This window comes from Notolepis coatsorum, assembly GCF_963971535.1.
Source record: "Notolepis coatsorum genome assembly, chromosome: 4".
In the NCBI taxonomy this organism is placed as follows: Eukaryota; Metazoa; Chordata; class Actinopteri; order Aulopiformes; family Paralepididae; genus Notolepis; species Notolepis coatsorum.
In genome coordinates, this window is record NC_140168.1 from 44,599,801 (window position 1) to 44,614,800 (window position 15,000).

The 15,000-nt window shown below is 45.5% G+C and overlaps 2 pseudogenes across 2 annotated transcripts in view; both read left to right on the plus strand.

The window, feature by feature from the left end:
• The window catches only part of LOC311226498 (beta-1,4-galactosyltransferase 1-like), a 690,468-nt pseudogene that overhangs the window by 523,378 nt on the left and 152,090 nt on the right, over positions 1 to 15,000 (plus strand). The window lies entirely within an intron of this gene.
• The window catches only part of LOC311227563 (RNA-binding motif, single-stranded-interacting protein 3-like), a 107,612-nt pseudogene continuing 94,976 nt past the window's right edge, over positions 2,365 to 15,000 (plus strand). Inside the window, exons 1-3 of the transcript XR_014621043.1 lie at positions 2,365 to 2,436; positions 2,707 to 2,775; positions 4,181 to 4,338. The product of XR_014621043.1 is annotated as an RNA-binding motif, single-stranded-interacting protein 3-like (transcript). The remainder of the gene's footprint in view (positions 2,437 to 2,706; positions 2,776 to 4,180; positions 4,339 to 15,000) is intronic.

Consider the following 15,000-nt stretch of genomic DNA (forward strand, 5'->3'; position numbering starts at 1 on the left):
AGCGGAACGTCATCAAAGAGGGAACTTAGTGAGGCGGCCGTGCGCAGAGAAGGCCCCCCATGCTAATCCACCCCGTGTACAGAGCCACACACACACGCACGCACGCACGCACGCACACACACACACACACACACACACACACACACACACACACACACACACACACACACACACACACACACACACACACACACACACACACACACACACACACACACACACACACACACACCTGTGTTGTGAAACTCACTTAACATACTGTCACATATAATTACCATGTATATTGTCTCTCTCACACACACACACACACACACACACACACACACACACACACACACACACACACACACACACACACACACACACACACACGCACACACACACACACACACACACACACACACACACACACACACACGGCTCATACAGCATACGAACGTACAGTACTTGTATCTTACTCATACATACACACATGTGCACTCACACATGCATGCACACATACACACACACGCTCACTAAATCGCTCACTCGTCACTCCTCTCTCGCTCTCTTTACCTTAGCCTTAGACACTGAGTGAATCAGTTACCTCTCTCATCCATCCGTCAATGTTATGCATATGAAGAAATTAAATAATCCTGGAAAATGGCCCCTCAAGAAAGCGATGAAACCTAAGGAAGGAAAAAGAAAAGGCTTTCATGAACTGAGGTAAACCCCCCACCACCCCCTCCATACCTCAGCACTTTGTGGCTTGAATCATATAAGCCTCATTCACCACCAGCAAATCCTGTGTGTCATTCCTACTCTTTCAAATGTGTGTAATGGCAGGCGTTTCCCGAAGCTGCCGAGACGTCATCTTAGGTTTTTCGTCTGTCCTCACAGGCAGCCTTCTACCCGCTACCCTCCTGTCTTTAGCAAAACTATGCCGCTGCCGCAACCGCATTGCATTGAACATTGACCACTCTTCGCGCAAGACCCGAGGGAAGCGGGTACAAGTCTCATATGGAGTGGCTAAAAGCTACCAACAGAGAAGACGCTGGACCGGCCGCGTCGCCGGGGTGAGGCTGACTAGCTGGCTAGCTAAGCTGCGCCAAAGTTATTTGGTTAGGATGGTAATGGTTAGAAGGCGTACACATTACAGCCGGCTGCAACGCGGTCTGTGTGTGTTGCATTGTGGGCTCTCGGAGGAACCTACATGGTGTCACCAGCAGCTTTGTGAATGCCCCGCCATTGTGTCTAATCCCCAGAAGAAGAGGGAGTTGTTGTTGAGTTGTTTGGAGTTGTTTGCTGCCCTGAATGTAGGCCTGAGAGTTCCTAGTTAAAATGAAAGGGAAACAGGGAGGGAGGGAGGGAGGGAGGGAGGGAGAGAGAGAGAGAGAGAGAGAGAGAGAGAGAGAGAGAGAGAGAGAGAGAGAGAGAGAGAGAGAGAGAGAGAGAGAGAGAGAGAGAGAGAGAGAGAGAGAGAGAGAGAGAGAGAGAGAGAGAGAGAGAGAGAGAGAGAGGTGTGTTTTCCTGTTTCGGCGTTCAAGGCATGGTGCTTTCTCCCGTAGGCTTTAATCAGATCGAACATGTCCTGTTAGATAAGATGGCTAATTAATCAGGGGAGGGAGCGGTCTCCTCCTCAGACAGCTAGACAGACAGGAGACGGAGCAGGACGTTGGTGGAGGCGCTTCCTCTCCCCCTCCCCATCCCCCTCCCCCTCCCCTTCCTCATCCGCCTCCTCTGTTTCCTCTGCCTGCCCATTGGCAGCAAAAGCAAGACAAGAGGAAACGGTGATTCCTGTGAGCAGCAGTCCATTTAGACTAAGAAGTATCTCTGTGACTGAGCTTAATGTGTAGGTTAGAACTGATGATGGGGGAGCTGTTTCAAGCGAAACTCTCCGTTCGAGAATGAGGACCGATGTTTGTAAAGCACATTGTGTTGCATGAAATCAGCTCTGCAAATAAAACCCCATTGGATTGGATGTCAGTGGTTTGTTAGTTCTACATCATTGAACATCGTTGTGTGGTCCAGTGTAGCTCACTGTTGACTCCACTGGGGCCACCCATATTGACTAATGTACGCAGTCAGTCGTCCCATAGTGAAGCGCTTTGTGTCTAAGTACTAGTAAAGCCCTATAGAAATGCAGTCATACATACGGAGTTGTGTGTCTTATGCACTGTGAGTGCATCCAGGGGTACGATAGATCAGTCATCCAGCTCTAGTCCTAACAGGGAGGGCATTACTGAAGAAAAGACAAGGGAACAAGAACAAAAGCTGCTGGTTTTCAATGAACAGAATATCAAAAAGCAGGGTAGCCGGACCAGCACTCACAGGTTCAATGTTTTTTAATGGCAGCCTGAATAAAAAGCAGACATGTTTCGGACAATGTCCTTCTTCAGTGATATGGCTATGAACAGAGAAATGACCGTAGATGAACTTACCAGCATGTGCTCCGAGGTCTCCAGCCTGGTCGAGCGCCGTCTGGGATCTCCCGGGGCGGCGTGACCGCGGCGGTAGTCGCTCCGGTATCAAGTTTGGGGTAATTTTTTCCTATTTTTTTGGTTGGTTCAGTGACAAACAAAACACTGGTTTTCTAATCACACGAGAAGTTCATCCGTGTTCCACGAGTAGCCTCTCATCTCCTGGGAAAGTGACGTCTCGCTTCCTCGCGCCACACTCTCTCTTCACACTGTCTGACTTAATTTGTTCTAAATCTTTATCTTGCAGAGTGAGGTCAGCTACGGCATCACAAGCAGCCAGCTACAGTGCAGGCAGGGTTCAGCGTCTCTCTCCGGGGTGGGTGGGTGGTCTGGGTGGTGCGGTGCTGCGTGAAGGCTGAGAGGAGACGTGACGGATGGGAGCTGGCCGCCCGCGCTAGTTTACTTTCTGACTGCATGGATGGATGGAGGGATAGGTTCTTCTTGGGTGACTGGTTGATTTACAGTCAGGCTGGTTTACAGTTTGATAGACTGACTGACTGACTGGATGGATGGACGGATGGATGGCTGGCTGGCTGTTGTACTGTAGGGCTCACCTGGCACCTCGCCCCCCTCTGGCTCATCTCCCCACCAGCTGTGCTGTTACAGCTATAGCTAGCAACAGCCCCTGGGCACCAAACAGCAAGCACTTAGAGACACACACACACAAACACACAACTGCATATGAGCACGTTCACACACAGCAAACAACAAACACTTACTCACAAAACAGCATGCACATGTGCACATGCATACACAATCGCGCATGTTGGAGCGCTCACACCATCCTCTGGGGTACAAGTACTACACAGTCACGGCACGAGCACGTGAACAGTGCTGTACGGTACATACACACTGTACATGCAAGCATTACAGCTGTACACTTACACAAGCAAGCAGGCAGGAAGTGAAACAAGATAATACAGTCCACTCACGCAAATCCATAATGCGGCCCACTCACACATGCGGACGGAGAATTCTCGGCGCAATCCATATTGCATGGGAGTGTCATGTGAGTTCAGCCAGAGTTGGCCATGTTGTTGACAGCTTAGTTCTGTGATGGCTTACAACGGGGGCCTGATGCATATTTCAATACTCCTCCATTATGACGGTGATCCATTATTTCTCACGCAGAGACTCATCTTGTTCTCTCCTCCCACTCTCTCTCTCTCTCTCTCTCTCTCTCTCTTTTCTCTCTACACGTATCCCTCTCTTACTCACACTGACCTATATGCTTTCTCTGCTCTAGCATTGCTTCCCCTCGCTCTCCTTCCTACTCTTTCCCTCCTTCTGACTCAAACCGAGAGGTTGCCGGTTCGATCCCCAGTACAGACAGGAGGAGGTCTCCTTAGTCGTGAGCTAGCGACTGGAGGGCAGCTGGTATTACATCTGCGGTGCCCACCACCATCTCTGCCTGAGTACCTTTGAGCAAGGCACTGAACCCCCAAAATTACACCGTTGTACTGCAGGCCACCCTGACCTCTGACCTCTCTGGAGAAAAACATATCATGGGGGAGACTGTGTGTACAGTATGTGTAACTAGTAGAGACGCATTTCTATTGCCATGTGTAAATTAATGATTAATTCATTCTTCTTCTCCCTCCCTCCCTCTCTTTCTCCCTCCCCCCTCTCTCTCCCTCCATCCCTCCCTCTATCTCTCCCTCTCCCTCTCTCCCTCCATCCCTCCCTCCCTCTCTCCATCCCTCCCCCCTCTCTCTCTGCAGCAACAGGAGCAGGACCCCACCAACCTGTACATCTCCAACCTGCCAGTGTCGATGGACGAGCAGGAGCTGGAGAACATGCTGAAGCCCTTCGGCCACGTCATCTCCACGCGGATACTGAGAGACGCCAACGGGGTCAGCAGAGGGGTCGGCTTCGCCAGGTAGCTGCCGCTATGGAGGCCCTTTCTTCTTCACACAGCTGATCATATGGGAGGCTGGACAGAATGCTCTATCAATTTACACTTGTATTATTTTATGTAGTAGCTATCCCTTAATAAATTAACTGCATTTATATAGCGTTTTTATCCAAGGAGCTTTACAACGTATACCACACATTCACACACAAACGGCCGAGGCGACCGTGTAAGGTGCCAACCTGGAGGTTAAGTGTCTTGCTCAAGGACACTTTGACATGCTGTCAGGAGGAGCTGGAATCGAAACCGGGAACCTTCAGATTACCAGATGACTGTCACTGTCACTGACCAGTCACTGTAGTGTGGTAGTGAAAGGTTAACCTTAGTGTAGTGTAACCAATCTGTAAATGTAAATGTTCTAGCTAGTTTGCAAAACGCTGGAATGTTTACATGACTAGCCGATTACTTACTGCACTAGTTGATTACTACCACTGGCCATTTCTTGTCATTACACACAGAAGATTGAGCCGGTCTGGAGAGGCGTGTTTACCAGGTTGAAAGATAGGGACAATTTAAAGCTCTCATTGGCCGGCGTGTCATCTTCACGGTAGATCTCAGAGCTGCACCAGCACCACCCTGGTTCAAGTGCTCTGTGTAAAGACGACTACAAACAGAGGAACACACGTACGCCTCATACACACTCATGCTTTGAAGTGTGTTTGGCGGGATGTATTGTTTCAGTCCAGGGGTTGCGAAAAAGTTTGATTTTAAACCCCCCTAGGACCCCCGGTCTTGGAAACTTTTTGTGATGATTGAAGGGTTTTTAGGGTGCGAACGGTGAACGGCTGTCAAGATGTCATACCCTCCTTCACATCGCGTTGGCTCACTGCGGGAAAACAATTCCCACTGTGTCTCTGAGAGAACGACATCTGGCAGCTTTAGATCATTGGGTTATGAGATCAAATAGTTTCGCTTGATTTTAGGAGATGCTTGTGAGGTTTTCAACCCAGTAAGCAGTGGGGAAAACATTAATTTCAATAGCAGCTCTCAGTTCACGCCTGCGTCGCTGACAACATTGCCATGGCTGCATTTTCAATGGCAATTGAATAAACGTTCTGATAATCAGCGATCCATGGTATTCGTACCTTGTGAATGTGTACACAGTCACCCTAAAGTTTTAGAAGCCACCAAAGGAATCCCCTTCCTAAACAAAATAATCATAATAAGAAATAATAATAATCTCACACATATCCCAGAGCTCTAAACCGTTGTGCACACATTGATTTAGTTTGACCGTTATTTAGAATAAAAAGATACATTTTGAAAATCCTCTATAAACTGTTAAACTGTAAATGAATGTCTGCAAAACTATTGGGTTTAGGGATATGTGTGAGATTATAATGCTCAATAAATCAGCATTGTTTGTCTGTGAAGTGTGCCTTTAAAAATCATCAAGTATGAACGAGGCAACAGACACACACACACACACGTCATCTCCACACACACACACATTGAGAGGTGCCAACAACCCCATCATAGGGGTCGGCTTCAGGTACATCAGCACTTACATTGATGGATGTGGCACAGATGCTTCTGCAACACACACACACACACACACACACACACACACACACACACACACACACACACACACACACACACACACACACACACACACACACACGCACACACACACACACGCACACACACGCACACACACACACACACACACGCACACACACACACACACACGCACACACGCACACACACACACACACACACATTCTCTTCTAAGAAACTTGGGAGATCAGATGAGTCCTCTCTCCAGGCAGTGGAAACTTTAATGGTGATTTGTTTCTTTGCCAAGCTTGTTTGACAGTGTTATAGTGTGTGTGTGTGTGTGTGTGTGTGTGTGTGTGTGTGTGTGTGTGTGTGTGTGTGTGTGTGTGTGTGTGTGTGTGTGTGTGTGTGTGTGTGTGTGTGTGTGTGTGTGTGTGTGTGTGTGTGTGTGTGTGTGTGTGTGTGTGTGTGTGTGTGTGTGTGTGTGTGTGTGTGTGTGTGTGTGTGTGTGTGTGTGCTAAGTGCAAGCCCACATACTATAGTGTCTAAACCATCACCTCACTGTTTATTTTCCACTTGTAAAACCTTGACACCTCAGCCTGTTAATCCTCCAATGTCATAGTTGTGTGTCCTTGTCGTCTCCACCAGCCAGCCTCTCACACAGACAGAGACACAGACACACACACAGACTCACACAGACACACAGACACAGACACACACACACTGTTTACCCTGTGGAGGCTCCTGACAGCCACACCATCACCAATTTGCAGGGATTCTTTTCAAATCAGCTTCACTCTGAGCTCCTCTCTCTATTCCAGGCTCCACATTTACATTTAGTCATTTAGCTAACGCTTTTATACAAAGTGACTCAGGAATGGTGTGCAACAAGTCAGGAAGACTGCGGTGGTTAAGGGAAAGCGGTATTGTTGATCTAGCCGAATTTGAGTGCTTCACTCTGAGGGCATAGTAGTATAGACACCGTAGAAAATAGTAGTATAGGCATAGTACATAGTAGTATAGACATGGTAACATAGTAGATAGTAGTATAGACACTGTAGAAAATAGTAGTATAGGCATAGTACATAGTAGTATAGACATGGTAACATAGTAGATAGTAGGATAGACATGGTAACATAGTAGATAGAAGTATAGACATGGTAACATAGTAGATAATAGTATAGACACCGTAGAAAATAGTAGTATAGGCATAGTACATAGCAGTATAGACATGGTAACATAGTAGATAGTAGTATAGACTTAGTAGCAAATAGTAGTATAGGCATAGTACATATAGACATGGTAATATAGTAGATAGTAGTATAGACATGGTAGCATAGTACATAGTAGTATAGACAGTAAGAAGGTTAGTACTTTTTTAAAGTCAGATATTGATTAAAAGGGGGTGTTTTTTGTCGATGGCAGAAGGTTCGGCTGGTTTCAGTGGTCCAGACTGTGGTGGGAAGTCCATTCCACCACCTTGGGACCAGGACAGAGAATAGCCTGCTTTGTTTCAATGACCCCTCAGGATCCTGAAGAGGAGTGTGTCCCAGGCGGCCGGAAGATGCAGAGTGTGGGGATCTTGAGGGTCTGTAGTTAGAGACCATTGGCTGGAGGTAGGAGGGAGCCGTTCCCTTTGTTGCACGGAATGCCAGGTCAAGAACCTTGCAACGGATTTGTTCAGCAATGGGAAGCCAGTGCAGCTCTTGGAGAAGTGGGGCAACATGTGCTGAGTATGGTACATTGGAGAGCAGATGGGCCATTGTGTTCTGTATGAGTTCAAGCACCTTGGTGGCACAAGCTGGTAGACCAGAAGCAGAGCCTTGCAATAGTTGAGGCATGACATGACTGTTGATTGCAGCAGGAGTTGGGTGGCTTCTTTTGTCAGGAAGGGGTGGATCCGTCGCAATCGTATGATGAAAGAAAGAGGCTTTGGCACTGGTAATGTTTTTGGAGAATACTGACAAGAGGTCACGATAAGTGGTGATGTCACCAGGAAGGCGGGACTTTTTGCACTTCCTCTCTGCAGCTCTCAGGCTCCGTCTTTCTTCTCTAACCGCGTCCGTCAGCCACGGTCTGGGCGGGGGACGGCTGGCAGGCCTCTTGGCAAGGGGACAGAGCTTGTTGAAGGAGGTTGGAGAGGGTTGAAAGGGGAGAGCAGAAAAAGTCTCACCCGTGGGTGGAGCGGACAGGATGCCAGAGGGGAGAGGGTGTGTAGAAGGACAGGGAGCGTAGATTGCATCCGAAATGAGACACAAGTGAATTGGACAGTTTGTGGTTTTAGCACAAGAGTTAGTGAAAAGGATACAAAGAAGTCATCTAATGCATGGAGGGGAGTTACTGTGGTGTTAATTATGCTGGAGTCACGGGAGAATTATGAGGTCAAAGGATCTGCCAGCCTTGTGGGTGGGAGGCATGCCAGTGAGAGTCAGGTTGAAGAGCTGCGGGAGAGAGACCACTGTGGCAGACTGGGAAGGTCAAGGTCAATTTTATTAGTACAGTATGTCCCAAACTGGGCAATTCATGTTACAGCAGATAAATAGGAGCTCCAAAAAAACACAGTAAACATACATAACAAGAGGAACACAGACAGACATGTACAGTACAAGGATCAGATCAGGTAGGTTGAAATCACCCATTAGCAGCCATCAATCACCCATCTTAACAGCATGTCCAGTTTCTCCGGAAAGAGTTCGAGGGGACCTGGAGGGTGATAGAGAACAACAATGGTGAGATTGAATGGACTAGAGACAGATGCAACATGCTATTCAAGGGAGGAGAGGGTTGAGGTCGGGTATTGATATTCTACTTGTGGTCCAGGAGGGAGAGGTTAGAAGGCCAGTGCCTCTGAAGAGTCTGGAGGGTCTGGGTGTGTGAGAGAAGCTATATGCTGTCGATAGGGCTGCAGGTGTTGTGGAGTTCTGTGTTTTCTGTGATAGCCAAGAGTTGGAGGTATTTGCTGTGTGCGTAGGCAGTAATGAAGTCTGTCTTCTTGACTGCTGATTGGCAGTTGGATAAGCCCCTGTATGTGTTGAGAGGTATATTTGTGGCCATGGGTAGAGGAGAGGAGGTTGGCCGGGTCGCTTCCAATCCGGTTTGGCCGGCCTGAAGATGGCCTAAAGGAGGAGATCAAAGTAGGGATTGGTAGAACGCACATGGTGAGGGGAATAAGGGGAGATGTACGTAGTACAGATTCAGATTCAGATTCAGAGTTTTATTTGCCACATGGAAGTAATATAAATCATACAGTTTTCATACAAAAACATAAATACAGTTCTACCATGGGCAAAAGGAGCAGGAAGAAGAATAAATATTATAATTACCTTCCCCCTATTCCTGAACTAAACAAGTAACACTTGTTTTCAGAAGATGTAAGTAAAGATCCACTTAGTTGTCTGTAGGGTGATGGTCTCAGGTCGTCCTTCTCAGAGAACTCCTGCAGGAAGACTCTGTCGTCTTTGTTCGCCTGTGTCTTGTTCAGCGGCTGAGAAGACACTGACAGCTGCTATAGCAGCAGCAACTTGAATCCCTAGTCCAGACACCTGTGGTTAGCTGCTGGAGTGTTGAGGGCTGAAAGACCACAATCAAGAGTGCAATCAAATACTTGTATAGTATATAGTATAGTATAGTGCTCAATGTAGCACACAACCTGCGTATACTGTAAACAGAACAATAATGCAATATTACTCACTCTTCAGTTGATAGGATGCGCCAGTTGACACAGTTCTGTTACTGGGGTGATAGCAGGACACACAAACACAGAAACATGCACTCACACACACACACACACACACACACACACACACACACACACACACACACACACACACACACACACACACACACACACACACACACACATACATACATACAAATACACAGACACAGACACACACACACACACACACACACACACACACACACACACACACACACACACACACACACACACACACACACACACACACACACACACACACACACACACACACACACACACACACACACACACACACACACACACACACACACACACACACACACACACACACACACACACACACACACAGCTTCCTGCCGACCAACAAGAAGAGCCCAGCAACAACCTGCCACAGGCCACCTGTTCATGCAGCCATCAGCAGGAGAGGAGACATTATAGAATAAAGAGAGAGGAAGGGAATGAGAGAGGAAGAGAATGAGGGAGGAAGAGAATGAGGGAGGATGAGAATGAGAGAGGAAGAGAATGAGGGAGGAAGAGAATGAGGGAGGATGAGAATGAGAGAGGAAGAGAATGAGGGAGGAAGAGAATGAGGGAGGATGAGAATGAGGGAGGACGAGAATGAGAGAGGAAGAGAATGAGGGAGGAAGAGAATGAGAGAGGAAGAGAATGAGAGAGGAAGAGAATGAGGGAGGATGAGAATGAGGGAGGAAGAGAATGAGAGAGGAAGAGAATGAGGGAGGAAGAGAATGAGAGAGGAAGAGAATGAGGGAGGAAGAGAATGAGAGAGGAAGAGAATGAGGGAGGATGAGAATGAGGGAGGAAGAGAATGAGAGAGGAAGAGAATGAGGGAGGAAGAGAATGAGAGAGGGGGGATGAAAGAGGAGGAAGAGAGAGAGGAGGGGGAGATAATGAGAGGCAGAATCAGAGAGGAGAGGGAGAGAGTGAGAGAGGAGGGATGAAGAGAGAGAGGCAGAGTGAGAGAGGAGAGGGAGAGAGCTGGGAGGGAAAGAGAGAGTGAGAGGGAGAGAGTGAGAGAGGAGGGAGGGAAAGAGAGGCAGAGTGAAAGAGGAGAGGGAGAGGGGCGGAAATAAGGAAAATATAGTGTAGGATAGACAGAACAGAAGGTGAAACAACAACAAGGATATAACTAATCATGGAGGTTATTAAGGACACACAGAGAGACACACACACACACACACACACACACACACACACACACACACACACACACACACACACACACACACACACACACACACACACACACACACACACACACACACACACACACACACACACACAGTGAGTGAGAGATACCCTTGTATTAATGAAGGCAAGCTAACTGGGGGCTGTTAGGCTACCCTTGGCGAAAGTCCCTTATCACACACTCACCTTATCACAATGTTGTATTCATATTTATTCATTCAGAACAGTATATTGTTGCATGGTAGAGGGTAATTCAAGTCCTCGTTCATCCTGAGCTAGACCTTGTTTATGTACAAGCGGAACAGAACAGACGACTGGCCTCAGTAGGACCATCACAGCGCTGTCGCCACCTCTCCTCACTCCATGAGAATAGAAGAAGTGCAGCCCAAAGTGCTTCACAGCAGTAAGTAGGTGTGTCTTGCTCGAGGACACCTCGACATGCTGCTGGGAGGAGCTGGGATCCAACCGGGAACCTTCTGGCTACCAGACAACCACTCGAAGTTACCTCCTTGAGCCACTGTTGCCCCGAGAAAAGACTCTAGTTGCCAAATAATTATTTCAAATATAATTCCTTTGTATTTTATTACTTTGTATTATTGTTTAATGCACACGAAGTTTGGCCAAGATTAACACATTGTGTGCTAGCCGGATATGACGATTTATCGCTTGGATGCCAGCACGTTAATCAATGGGAGGACGAGCACATTTGCGAGCGATTAAACTATATCTTAAATTATGGCTATGTGTCTAATATAGAGCCATATGAAATCCGCGTTCACGGAATCGCGGACGGAATCGCGGAATTAACCAATAAAAATGGAATCAACTGCAAAACGTGGAATATTGCAGAATTTGGCCTAATCTGGACTGAAATTTCGTTTTTGGGTGGAACGTTTGGTGCACACGCGACCGGGGAGGCGGGGACTCTACAGCGTGTTACACACAACACAGCCGCGGTGCTCAAGCGTCTGGCTGCTTCAGTGTTAACATCGTCAAGAAGCTAAACAATTCCACAATAAGCCCTCAATTCAGAGCAGAACAGTATCCTAATGACTTTTATGCCTCCGGTGATAAGGTGTTTTGCTAATTCTGTCAACGTTCCGTGGACTGGACCCGCAAAAACACTTGCGACACTATTGTGATTAAATAGCTATAACGTTAGGACGTTTAGCTTCTAGCTAAATCTAGTGCACCCATCCATTTGTTTAATGCAAACGATTGTCATTATACACTGCCCTTTATAAACTAAATACACTTAAATAGCTATGTAACGTTATAGGACTATCTATGGAAATGATAGCTTCTAGAAGTTCTAGCTAAATCTGGTGCACCCATCCATTTGTTTAATGCAAACGATTGTCATTATACACTGCCCTTTATAATCTAAATAAACTTAAATAGCTATGAAACGTTACAGTACATAGGACTATAGATGGAAATGATAGCTTCTTGCTAAATCTAGTGCACCCATCCATTTGTTTAATGCAAACGATTGCCATTATACACTGTCCTTTATAAACGAAATAAAGGTGCCTAAATTATGCATTACTATATTTCATCACAATATAATAGATATAGCTAGGTTACTGACATTGTCATTGTGATAATGTCAGTAGTAGCTAGCTGTATCTATTGTTTACACTTGAAATATGTATTTTTATTTTGTCACAATATTAATTGAAAAATATTGTGTAAAATTGAACTGTATTTCTGAGTTGCAGCACTTAAAAACATTAAATGGACTGTTATATCTTATTCAATTGTGAACATTTATTCATTCCCACTTATTAGACACTATTTCTGATGGTAAAATGAGCATAAAAGGCAAAATACAGAATTCTGAAATATTAAAATGGAAAAAATGGAATTTGGGAAAAAATAAAATGGAATTTGGAAAATAATAAAACGGATTTCATATGGCTCTAGTCTAATACACCCGTCGCTTATCAATGACTTGCTTGCAGTCAACATGTATGAAACGGATTGTTTTTTCATCAGTACATTTCCGTTTTATACCGTTTTGAATACGAGTATAGTTTTGGAGATTTCTAGAAAGAAAAAAAGATTCCGCGATAATAGCCATTTACTGGAATACACAAAACACGTTGTCATTTTCCGGCTGATTTATGAATCGTTTTCAAATAAACGCTAGATTATCGAGAGTATTTGTGTTCTTATGCACGTTACAAAAGCAGCATTTATTCGTGCCGCACTCAGCGCCTAACGTCACACACACACACACGTTGTGAACGCTGTGAAAAACAACTCTGATTAACGCAAAACTGGTAACATAGATTCCTTACCTCAGATCAGATGTTCTGCAAAAAGATGAATCCAATTCCTGATCGGCATTCCAAATATTGATTGCGTTTATTGATCCAACGTTATAGTCCGAAACGCATAATCGAAAGCTGCTCCGAGCCTCGCCAGTGAATTTGGTAACAGACACTGCTTGCCAGAGATGGGGAAACCCTGGACCGGAATTTTTCTCTGATGCACTTTTTCACTCAATCCAATCCAATGATGTGCATTACCATCCGGGAGACGATAGGGGGCGGTATTTGCCCTTTTCGAGCTCAGAGCCATTCCCAATGATAACGTCAGGCTGGACGGATGAAAAATTAATGGATATCGCTAATAAAAGAAATAACGATTAAATAACGAGAAATCTCGTTGTTGGCAACCAATGTGTTAATCACCGTTCTAAATTCATCCGCTACCCAACCAGTAACCCAGAGCTGGCTCGCTAAACAGACATTTCATTGTCCCCAAATCAATAACTTTCTTCCACATCAAATATGCACGGTAGCTCTATCACTGTCGACTCGTAGCCTCAAGTACATTCATTGTTGTGAGTTGAAATGCAAGGACAGGAAGTATAAATATATGAAACCTAGTAGCTTAGTCTATATCAGTCTGTTAAAGAGTGTTAGTATACAATAGTATATTAGACTACCGGTACCTCTTGTATGATGTCTCTGGGGTTGTCTAAATAGTGTTAGTATACAATAGTATAGGGCTGACCCCTATTAGTCGAATAGTCGACTAATCGGTCGAAAGGAGCCGTAGTCGACTGCCAACCTCTTAGACGAAAAAATAAATAAATAAATAAAAAATGAATAATAAAAAAATATGTTTTATAATTTTTTTATCATTCTTTCCAAAAGAAAAGAGGCCTAGAAGCATGGCTAACGCTAATGGCACACATACCAGAGGCTAACTGCCTAAGAAAACAGGCACAGAGGCACTGAAAGAGGATTTCACCAATCTAATGAACACACAAGACTAGACAAATATCAAGATGTATCCATCAGTGGACCAATTGCATGCTTTTGCAGAGGAAAAGAAGCCTTCCATCGACTCCTTCAGACATTAAGCCCCCCCACAGCCCAAATGGAATGATAAAAAAAATTTAATTATACTTTTTTCAAATTTCGGCCTATCATAGTCGACTATCCAAATCTTTAGTCGGGGACAGCCCTACAATAGTATAAGACTACCTCTGGTATGGTGTCTCTGGGTCAAGGTTTGTAACAATGTTGCTCACCAGGTAGGATGGGGTTTACCTCCTACATGTCACAACCTCACACAGCGCTAACTGCGGATCTCTCCATCTCAAAGATGACAGAGAGCATACATACGGAGCAACATCCCCTGTTGCTGTTGGTTATATTACTCAGCATCGTAACATATTACATAAATGTTTTTCTTTATGAACGACGATATTTGAATAGCCTAATAATAGGGACTTTCATTAATCATTTTCATTGTCATTTTCAACAAAAGTTTCATACTCCTTGCTGTTTTGCAGAGGCTGTCAGTAACGCTATGCATCCCATCCTCGCAATTCAACTCACAACAGTGAATATAGCCTCCTTGAGACGTCAATTATGCACATGGTCAGATCTTCATGGTTGATACACATTTATTGTTAAAGCATTGATAGTCAAATACAAATTCAGGTTCAGGAGTCTGGAAGGAAGTCTCTCTGGCCACGAGAAGGAAGACGAGAGGTGAGGTGAGACAACGGGTAAGGTGTGATGGAAGAGGAAGGGATAGAGGAGGAGGGGGGGGGTGTGAACAGAGAGACCTTAGAGGAAAGACTTGCTTTGGGGATAATGAGATGTCTGGCAAGCAAGCCAACCTTTTTGTCAAACATACTATCAGATCATATCAACTGTTTGTTAACCACAGGCAAAGTT